This window comes from Sciurus carolinensis, chromosome 8 (genome assembly GCF_902686445.1).
Source record: "Sciurus carolinensis chromosome 8, mSciCar1.2, whole genome shotgun sequence".
In the NCBI taxonomy this organism is placed as follows: domain Eukaryota; kingdom Metazoa; phylum Chordata; class Mammalia; order Rodentia; family Sciuridae; genus Sciurus; species Sciurus carolinensis.
The window spans coordinates 79,802,252-79,812,433 of record NC_062220.1 but is presented as its reverse complement, the minus strand read 5'-3'; the positions used below and the strand labels follow the sequence as shown (position 1 = coordinate 79,812,433).

The following is a 10,182-nucleotide window of genomic DNA, read 5'->3' as shown; positions in this document are numbered from 1 at the left end:
GTATGGAGATTCCTTAGAACACTTGGAATGGAACCACCATTTGATCCAGCTATACCATTCCTTGGCCTAGACTCAAAGGATTTAAAATCAGCATACTACAGTGATGCAGTCAAATTAATGTTCATAGCAACTCAATTCACAATAGCTAGATTGTGGAACCAACCTAGATGTCCCTCAACAGATGAATGGATAAAGAAACTGTGACATATATACAGAATGGAATTTTATTCAGTCATAAAGAAGAATAAAATTGTGGCATTTGCAGATAAATGAATGGAATTGGAGAATATCATGCGAAGTGAAATAAGCCAATTCCAAAAAACAAAAGCAGAATGATTTCTCTTATAAGTGGATGATGATACATATCAAGTGGGGAGGGGATAAGGGAAGAATGGAGGAAGGATGAATTTTGTAGAGGGAAATGAGGGCTGGTGAGGTAGCAGCGGGAAGGAAAGATAATGACATGAGACAAACATCATTACCCTATGTACATGTATGATTAAACAAATGGTGTGACTGTACTTCATGTACAAGCAGAGAAATGAAAGTTGTACCCCATTTGTGTACAATGAATCAAATATAAAGAAAATAAGTATTGCAGGAAGAAAAATGGTAAAATAAAAGATACAAATGCAAAAACAAAGGAATATTTCAATTGATTAAGAGCAAAAAATGACTAAAAATCCATAGTAGAAATACAGATTCAGGCAAGTCCTCAGAGGACCAAAAAGAGTGTATTATGTCTAGTTCCTTAATTTGGGAACAGTAGCTAAAATTTGACTAATGAATTTAACTGGGAGCCACTCTTGAGAGTGTAAGAATACAATCTCATGGAGCATACAACTTTCTTAAATAAGTGCTCCAGTAAGACGCAGCAGTTCTTTTCAGAGGAGGTCCAAATTATAGTATTCCTATACCAAAATAGAAAAGAACCTGGAATATTTACATGACTCTTTATTCTAATTTCCAGTTCCTCTTGGTTTACAAAAAATAAGAATATTTGACATTTATTTTCCTATAAAAAGTTTATATTCCCATGCCAAAATTTCTTTCAAATATTGTACTGTTTATTAATAATAATATAATGCATAGTGTAGTGAATGTCTACAATATATCAAGTCCATCAATGTATTTTTTATGTTCATAATTTTCATAACAAGTATAGTATTTTTATACTAATTTCACACATAGTGAAGTGGAGGATCTGATTTGAACTCCTTACCTCAATTGCAAAATAAAAACAATCCACTATCATGCTAAAAATGCAATAAATTCAGTCTCTTGTCTTTCTTGCATAAAAATCTGATTAATTCTATCATTCTGGATTTTATTTTGCCATTAATTCTGTCATCTGATTTTCTTTATAGAGACTTAGACAAAATTTTATTTTCCCTTTATTCCTTAGATACAATATAGCTCTTGTCTGCATTTATCAAGATGAAATTCCCCAAACTCAGTACCTTATGTGATATTCTAGGTTCTTATTGGAAATATTCAAAATATTTAATAATGATATGTCAGGGCAACAATAAATCAGAACATTCCACAAAGCAATCAGATCTAGCCATAAACAGTGACTGACTTGACAAATTCACCTGAAATATATTTCTTGCCTATACCCCATTGAAATTGATATATGATATTGCCATCTAAAAAATCTTCATTGACTGTGCCTCTCATCATTTATCTCCTAAATTATTGTAACAAATCTTGACTCTTCAAAGTATTTATTCAAGGAGTAATGGAGGAAGCTGGGAATTCTGGGTGGTATAGGCTTGATACTCCCTTATTAAATCATGGATCTCTCACAGTCTGGAAACAGGGATCATAATTCTAACTCTTGAGATGCTTATGAGGACTAGGTCAGTGTGTGTCCAAGTTCCCACTGTGACTGACTCAGAGTAGCAGCCATCCTATTTAGTATTGTTCACTCCTCCTGGCCCCTGCATGGCTTTCCCTCTTTCTCTTTCTCAAGACTCTACTTGATGGTCCTTCTCTAAGGAACATTCCAGACACAAAGTAAACAGATAAGTTATATATTCTCTGAGCAAATCTTTTTTGTTAATTATTAATCCTATTCTAATGGCTATTTTCTGTTCTTCTCTTAACTTTGTACTTATTGATGATTTTCATCATGTTTCTATTGAAAACTGCAAGAAAAAAGTCTGATACAAATCTCTTAAAGAGTCCTCTAGTACCCTTTGTCTATAAAATCAAACCTGCAGTGGGATTCCATCAGAAACCCTTTTCTTTTTCCTTGTAATGTCCAGTCTTTAAAACTTCATTCCCAAACGACTTAACTGTGCTTCATACATTTATTCACATCCCTGACTTCAAGTGATGTCTCCCTATTCTATTTCTACATCATGTGTTCTACTGAGATCCACACTTTTCTCTACTAATTATCTCAGCCTAAATGTCTCAACAGAAGTGTTTCTCCACTCATTCCATATTTCCAAAGTTGTGTAACATCTCCAAATTCTGCAACTAACATCTTGCTAGTTAATCTAAATCAAAAACCTGGAGATTCCCGTATCTCTCATCACTTCTATCTCCTTATAAGACCAATCATTTTAATGGATTTTATGTATTAATTGATTAATTTACACATTCATTCATTCAATTATTCAGTGAATATTCCGAGTGACTAGTATGTCCCAGGCATATCAAGGAAAATAGGAAGCAAAGACAGAGTTGGTCTCCAACCTCCTATAGAAAAAAGAAGGAATCAAGGGAAACGAATAGGTTTCTGTATTCTCTCTTTAACATGATTTTGTGAAACTTGAACTAGACAAATATGTGAAACCATTTTATAAATTATGCAGTACTCTATTCTATCTTGTGTTATAATTAACATTATGCACATCAACCTTTGTTCTCAAGATTGTAAGTGAAGAGATCAGGGATCACATGTCTGCAGAGTGTCTTCCACCTACTCCATGATTAATAAATGTTCATTGAGTTAAATAAGTGAGAAGAAATTAATGCTGAGATGACAAATGATTGGATATAATAAATAATCTACTTTGAGAAACATGTACATAAACTTTTCACTTCAGGTCTTTATATATTAATATATTAATCATTCTTCCTATTACATCATTAAGCATCCATTAATGGAGTGAAGCAGGGAGTACTAAGCATCATTAATGATGCAGGGTTTCAATGAAAATTAGAGCCAGTGAAGTGAGATGCCTTGACTCACCAAAGGTTTGGGTGATCTGAAAAAAGGGTAAAATACTTCTTCTCTTCCCTAAACACTCCCTCTAAGCACTTCCCTATTTGAGTTATTTTTTTTTCCCTCAGGAAATAAAATTTTACTGTATGAAATTGACATTTGCTACATATGATGGAAAGTACAGCCAAAGATCTTTTGCTCATCCTTTTCCTATTCCATTCTTGCAAAGTCACAGTTTTATATAGATTATTTAACAGTTGTTAAATAACAGTTGTGCTGACAATAAGTGTATAAATAAGGTATAAAACAAAAAATAGTGCAGGGGGAAGATCATTGTCAAAGAGTAACCTCTAAGAACTTGGAATTTTCCACAGCAAGGTAGATGTTGTAGGGTCATCACTCTGTAAACGTGGTTTGATTATTTGAAGCCATTCATTAAGATATTTGACAAGACCTAATGCATCTTGGATACTGTCCCCCTCTGAAACAAATTTCAGCAGAACTGCCATTTGGATCTCTTTAGAATAGCTTTCACCATATTGTGTTTTTTGATCCCTCCTCCTGGAACAGGGACACAAAACTCAGAATCATCCATTTGAGGCCTGCATGGATTTTTTTTTTTTTTTTTTTTTTTTTTTTTTTTTTTGCACAGAAGGTAACAGAAGGGAGTACTATGCAGCAGCTAGAGATCACTGCTCTGGTAGGGGAATGACTGCATGAAAGAACGACAACTTTGGCACAGCCATTGCTTTGCACCCAGGAGAACAGCTTTTCACAGAATGGCTTGGATTTATACTTGATAAAAATGGATCTTAACTGAAGAGCCACAAGCTTCCTTGAAGGCAATGAATATACTTCAACCCATTTTTACTGAGCTCTGTTGAACTGTCTTCTACAGTTGTATATTGATTTTTCTAACCATTGGCACCAGGCGATCAGTATAGAATTAGCCAGTTTTACACACGTTCAATATAGAAATGATCAGATCTACTGCAAACTGGTGGATACTTGCTGGCATCAGGAGGGTGGAGCCCATCAGGTCAGGCACCCAGGCACCACAGGGAACAAACATGATCACGGTGGGCTGGGAAAGAACCAGGGCCTCTGGGAAGGTGCAGACATAAGCAAGGCGCCGGGGCCTCGCAAATCCTTGGAGTCTTGAGTTATTTTTAATTGGACCCTCTCACTGAGAAGTGCCCTGGGTTTAGTATTAAAAGATACCACAATCAACAAGAGACTGAGAGCAAGACCCTGGCAGGATTTGGAGATGACTTCTGGCTTTGGAATACTGACCTCCTAGAAATGTGGCTTCCCAGGCAGTGGAAAGAAGCTGCTTTGTTAATAAACAGGGTAGAATGATGATTTGCATAAGGCTTAAACTTGACTCCAAGGAAGAATTTTTAATGGAATAAAAGATCTACTTCACCATTTTTTGCTCTTGAAAGAATATGTTATTATTATGTTTGTAACCATTAAATATCAGCACAGATAAAGAGTTGAAATAATGCCAAGGGAAAATATAATGTGTATGTTCCATTTTGAATCTGTACTGATTTGTAAAGTGTTCTGTAACCTGCTTATTGCTTTCTGGACTATTATAAAAATAGCAAGTTCAGTGTGTTCTCCCTCCTAAGGTCTTTGGAGGAGCTCAATGAGAGTGAAGGGAATAAAATGAGGAATGAAATGTTTACCATGCATATCTTAGCACACCAAATAATGCTTTATTTCTTCTTTCACTAATTCATATTTTATGAGAACTATTTTTAAATGTGTGCCTCCTTCTCTGTTGACTTTGATTATGCCCAAGGGAGTCTGCCACACAGAGAAAATGTTTGTATTGAAATTTCTAAAGTAAACTCACTCATTTGGTAGAGTATGTCTGATTCATCTGTATCTACTCTCTTAATAGGTAGTACCACTACTTTGATATTAATTGACTTTCTTGTACTACATTGAGGAAACTATGATTGTGAATGAAGAAGAAGTTACTACTCATCCATATTTCCTCCAAATAAAGAATATCTTAAGGAAGTCTTGATTAAAAGAACATGCACATTTAGAGTAGGCTAGATGTAAAACTCCTCCACTGAGACAAACACTTACCTGACTAGCATTAACAATCTTCTACTCCATTTCTGGTAAGAGAACTTCAATTTTAATTTGTAGAACCAGGTTCCTCCTATTTTCATTTTATATTGTGTATTTGGGACTAACGACATCTCTAAGCTTCAAAGGTCAATCAGAGTAACTTGGATTGGTTTAGAATAAGCACAAGAAAAAATCTGGGCCCAGGAATCTTACCTTCAAATTTTAGTTCTTAAAAATAGCATTGCTTTCTCCTGCTAAATTTCCAGAAAATCAGTTGGAATTTTACAAGACAATTGCACAGAGAGACAGATCCAAACATAGAGATGTTTCCTGAAGTCATTGCTGAGTTCCTAAATATACCTGTGACTAAAACTTGAAGCATACCTGTTTCCTTAGTTAAGTGAGTCAACTACATTATTTTGATTAAGCTAGTTTAGTTTGGGTTTCCATAATTCACAAACTCAAAAGAAATCCTACTCATTTTCTTATTGCAGAACTACCAGTTTCCAGATGGCTGTTTTACAACCACCCTAGAAGATAACAAGAACTTCCAGCAGAACTGAACTTAGCACATTAGTATTTATTTAATACTGACTAAACAATTCATATGCCGGTGAATCATGATAGTAGATTAACATAGTTTTAAATGTACATTGATGTGTTTATTAGGGCCTCCTGGGTAGCAGATATGAAAATATTCACCTTTTCCCTGTGGCAGATTTTTACAAATTTTCTAGAAATTTTATTACATATTTTTACCTGTGATTAACCATACTTGAGCAATGTTTTTCTGGCTTCCTCTATTTGTTGTATACTAGACTCCTCTCTATGGTAGCTTCACCATTCTAGAAGCTCTCTTGAAAATGCCTTTTTATAATGCAACTGAAATTGCATCGAAACTGATTTGAAAAAACATACCCACACAAAAATCTGCACATGAATGTTTATAGTATCTTTGTTTATAATTGTCAAAAGAAATTGCATTATTCAAGATTACAAAAAGATGGGTCAAGATGCACCTACTTTTCCATAGATATCCAATAGACCCAATGCTATTTATTTGAAATAACTTTCTTAACCCTCTTTACCTTATGATACATCAAGTGTTGTGTATTTTCTCTCTTTATGATGTTCCTCCCTTTTCTCTGTCAGCAAACAGAAAGACAAGTCATTTTAATTCATAACAGACTAAGTGACTCAGGAGTGAGTTACAATCTGTCTTAGTCCACCTCTAGCTTATTGTACCACTGAGTGGTAATATTTTGGGGTTCCAAATGGGAGATCAGGGCATGACCCCAACACCTTAAGGTAACCAAAAAATGAGCTGTCAAGCTAAGAAAAGACATGGATGAATTTTATATGCATGTTACTAAATGAAAGAAGTCATTCTGAAATGCTACATACTATATTATTATAATTTTGTGGCATTGTAGCAAAGGCAAAATTATGTCGATGGTAAATAGATCAGTGGAAGCTATGGGTCCCAAATAAAAGTTGAATCAATGAAGCATGGTGCTTTGTTGGAAATAATGAAACTATTCTGTATAATACTGCGGTGACATTATGAATTTGTCAAAACCCATACAACTTGATAGTATAGCGTTTACCTTAATGTTTGTAACTTTTATTTTAAAAAAATCATTTAAGAGGTTAGGGATTCCAGAAAGAAATTCAAATTGTGATCAGAGAATCTAACTGTATTACAAATGTTAGGAAACAACCTCACTGAACAAGATGAACTCAAGGTGCTGACCTAAGTAACTTCTGAAATCTGAAATCTTCTGGAGTCTATAAGACTACAGACAAAAGAACTTCATTTGAGCACTTTAGGTGATAAAACTGGTTTACACAGTAGTCCTGGTAAGCAATTCTGATACTGCTGTACATAGATACTAAATTAAACAACTAAGTCTACCCATAGTGGAGTCATGATTTTCACTATTATATAGGAATTTAAAAATAAATACAGGAAAGAGGTTAGGCTAATCCACATGGTAATTAATTAGCATTATATGCTATTATAAATTCATGTTTATCCTAATGTAGACACTGAAGGTTATAGATGTATTTGTAGACATTTTATACAAGTTGCTATACACATACGTACTTACATGCTTTATCAGCTAAGAGGGTCTACAAGTAATGACACCCCATAGCAACTAGCACACCAAATGCAGAATTTCCTTCATAGTACAATATTCCATAAAGGGAACCAAAGATTCTTGGATAAATGGTTTATCTAGAACAATTTGAGCAACATTAACATTGTGTAATAACCCAAACTATAAAATAAATAACCATAAATTCATGTGTACATACACAAATGATTAATGAAATGTATATAAGAAGAGACGAAGCTTCTGTGGAGAATTCCAAATAATTTATACAGGTACACTACCCTCAAGGTATAACTGTATTATGTCTGGTAGGTATAAAGTGTATATTTGTGCATGTATGTGTATGTGTGCCTACTCACAATAATTACTCAAAAACTTCTATGGGTAAGGGCAGGAGTCAGAGTCAGAAAGGTAATCATTAATGTAATTATTTAAGAGTAATAACAAAATAGAGAGACACTGGTAGAACCACTATGAAAATCTGTCAGTATCTAACAAAGCTGAATATTTCTACAGCTTATGCCTTAACTATCTTATTTCCACATCCATATTCCCTAATATAGCTAAATATAGATAGATAATCTTCAAAACATGTATAAATTTCATTAAATGGATTAAAATGTTCAAAATAATACTGTTTTTAATAGACATAGCATAAAAATACCCAAATGTCTTTAAACAGTAAAGTGGGTAAATTGTGAATTATTTGCAATTTATACAATAGCATATAATAATGAGAATAATGATTTCCAACTACATGAAATAATATGGAAGAATTTCACAAACATAATGTCAAGTTGAAGAAGTCAAATACAAAGGAGAATATAGGATATAATTCTATTGATATAAAGTATAAACACAGGTGAAATTTTGTGTTGCTGGAATTCAAGATGTTGGTTATTCTTGAAGTTGTTGGGATGAACAGTAATTAGAAGTGTACAAGGCAGAGCTCTCGAGCTCTTATTCTGGGTGCTGGTTACATGAGTGTACCATTTGCAAAACTCCATAAATCGGTACCTTTATATGACTTTTATGTATGTATATTGTACTTCAAAAAGGCAAAAATATGTAGAGATACTGCATTGTCATGCAAAGGACACTGCATATATGGAAGATGTCAGTTATTAGCCGTAAGATCCAGCAATGCTTACATGCTAAAACTGAGTTTCCGCATTGACAGTATACCTCGGGGTTTTTGTAAGAATTAAATAAAATCAAAATATGAGCAAAAATAAAAAATAATCAGTATTAACTGTGACTATCTATGTAATGGGTTTCAGATGGCTGAATAGTTATTATCATCAGTGGAGAGAAATGAGTAATGTATTATTCATTTTCAATTACTTTCTGTATTCTTTATTGAGACTGATTTCTCAAGTTCAGTCATCCAGAGGATCCTGTATTTATGAACTTGTGCCACGTGGTATGACTGCCAACTGGATATAAAGTGAAAGAAGATTTTCAAAAGTTGCTTCCTCACAGTGTCAAAGAATGCCAGTGCTATTTTGGGCAGAGTGTCATGGTGAGAGGATTATTATCACCATCAAGATTTCTGTGTGAAGATTGCACCTGGAAAAAGTTTGTGCTTTTAAAATTTGTTGGCAGCTCAGGAGCCTCCAGCAGTAGATTAACTGGTAGGAGGCCTAAGATGCAGTACAAAAATATTTTTGAAGTTTCATGCCTGTAAAAATAAAAAAGAAGAATGATAGGTTAAAAAATGTACTTGGTTTTGCTTTGTCAGGGAAAATAAATACAATAGCCCATAACTATTAGTAAGGTGTAGGTCCTAAAATAAGAAAAGGATAAATGATCATAATCAATTGGACAAGATATAGCTAAGAGAAGTAGAATATAATTTTTTATGGTGCTGGGGATTAAACCCAGGGCCTCCCACACACTAGACAAGTGCAGAATATAAACGTGTTTAGATTTCCTAGCTCCTTTTCTATTTTTTAATTTGTTCTAATTAGTTACACATGACAGTGAAATGCATTTTGATACATTGTACACAAATGGAGCACAACTTTTCCTTCCTCTTACTGTACATGGTGCAGAGTTTCAACAGTAATATAATCCAACATGTATATAGGGTGATAATGTTCCACCATCCCTCTCATCCCTATACCCCCTCCACTCCCCTCACTCACCTCTACCCAACCCAAAGTTTCTTCATTCTTCCCCACCACCCCCAACTATGGATCCACGTGCACTTATCAGAGAAAGCATTTAGCCTTCGATTTTTTGGGTTTGACTTATTTCACTTAGCATGATATTCTCCAGCTCTATCCGTTTACCTGAAAATGCCATAATTTCATTCTTCTTTAAGGCTGAGTAATATTTCATTGTGTATATTTACCACATTTTCTTTATCCATTCATCTGTTGAAAGGCACCTAGGTGGTTCCATAGCTTAGCTATTGTGAATTGAGCTGCTATAAACATTGATGTGACTGTGTCTATGTAGTATGCTGATTTTAAGTCCTTTGAGTATAGGCCAAGAAGTGGGATAGCTGGGTCAATAGGGTTCCATTCCAAGTTTTCTGAGGAATCTCCATACTGATTTCCATAATGGTGGCACCAATTTGCATTCCCACCAGCAATATATAAGTGTACGTTTTTCTCCACATACAATTTTCTCATACTAGACCAAGGCACCAAAACATTCACTGGAGACAAGATAGTCTCTTCAACGAATGGTGCTGGGAAAAATGAAAAGCCACATGTAACAAAATGAAATTAAACCTCTATCTCTCACTGCACAAAGCCCAACTCAAAGTGGATCAAAGACTTAGGCACTAGA

At 34.4% G+C, this 10,182-nt stretch overlaps 1 pseudogene; it reads right to left on the bottom strand.

The window, feature by feature from the left end:
* Window positions 1–3,438: 3,438 nt before the first annotated feature.
* Window positions 3,439–4,250, bottom strand: LOC124991329 (proteasome assembly chaperone 2-like; annotated as a pseudogene).
* Between the last annotated feature and the right edge of the window lie 5,932 nt (window positions 4,251–10,182).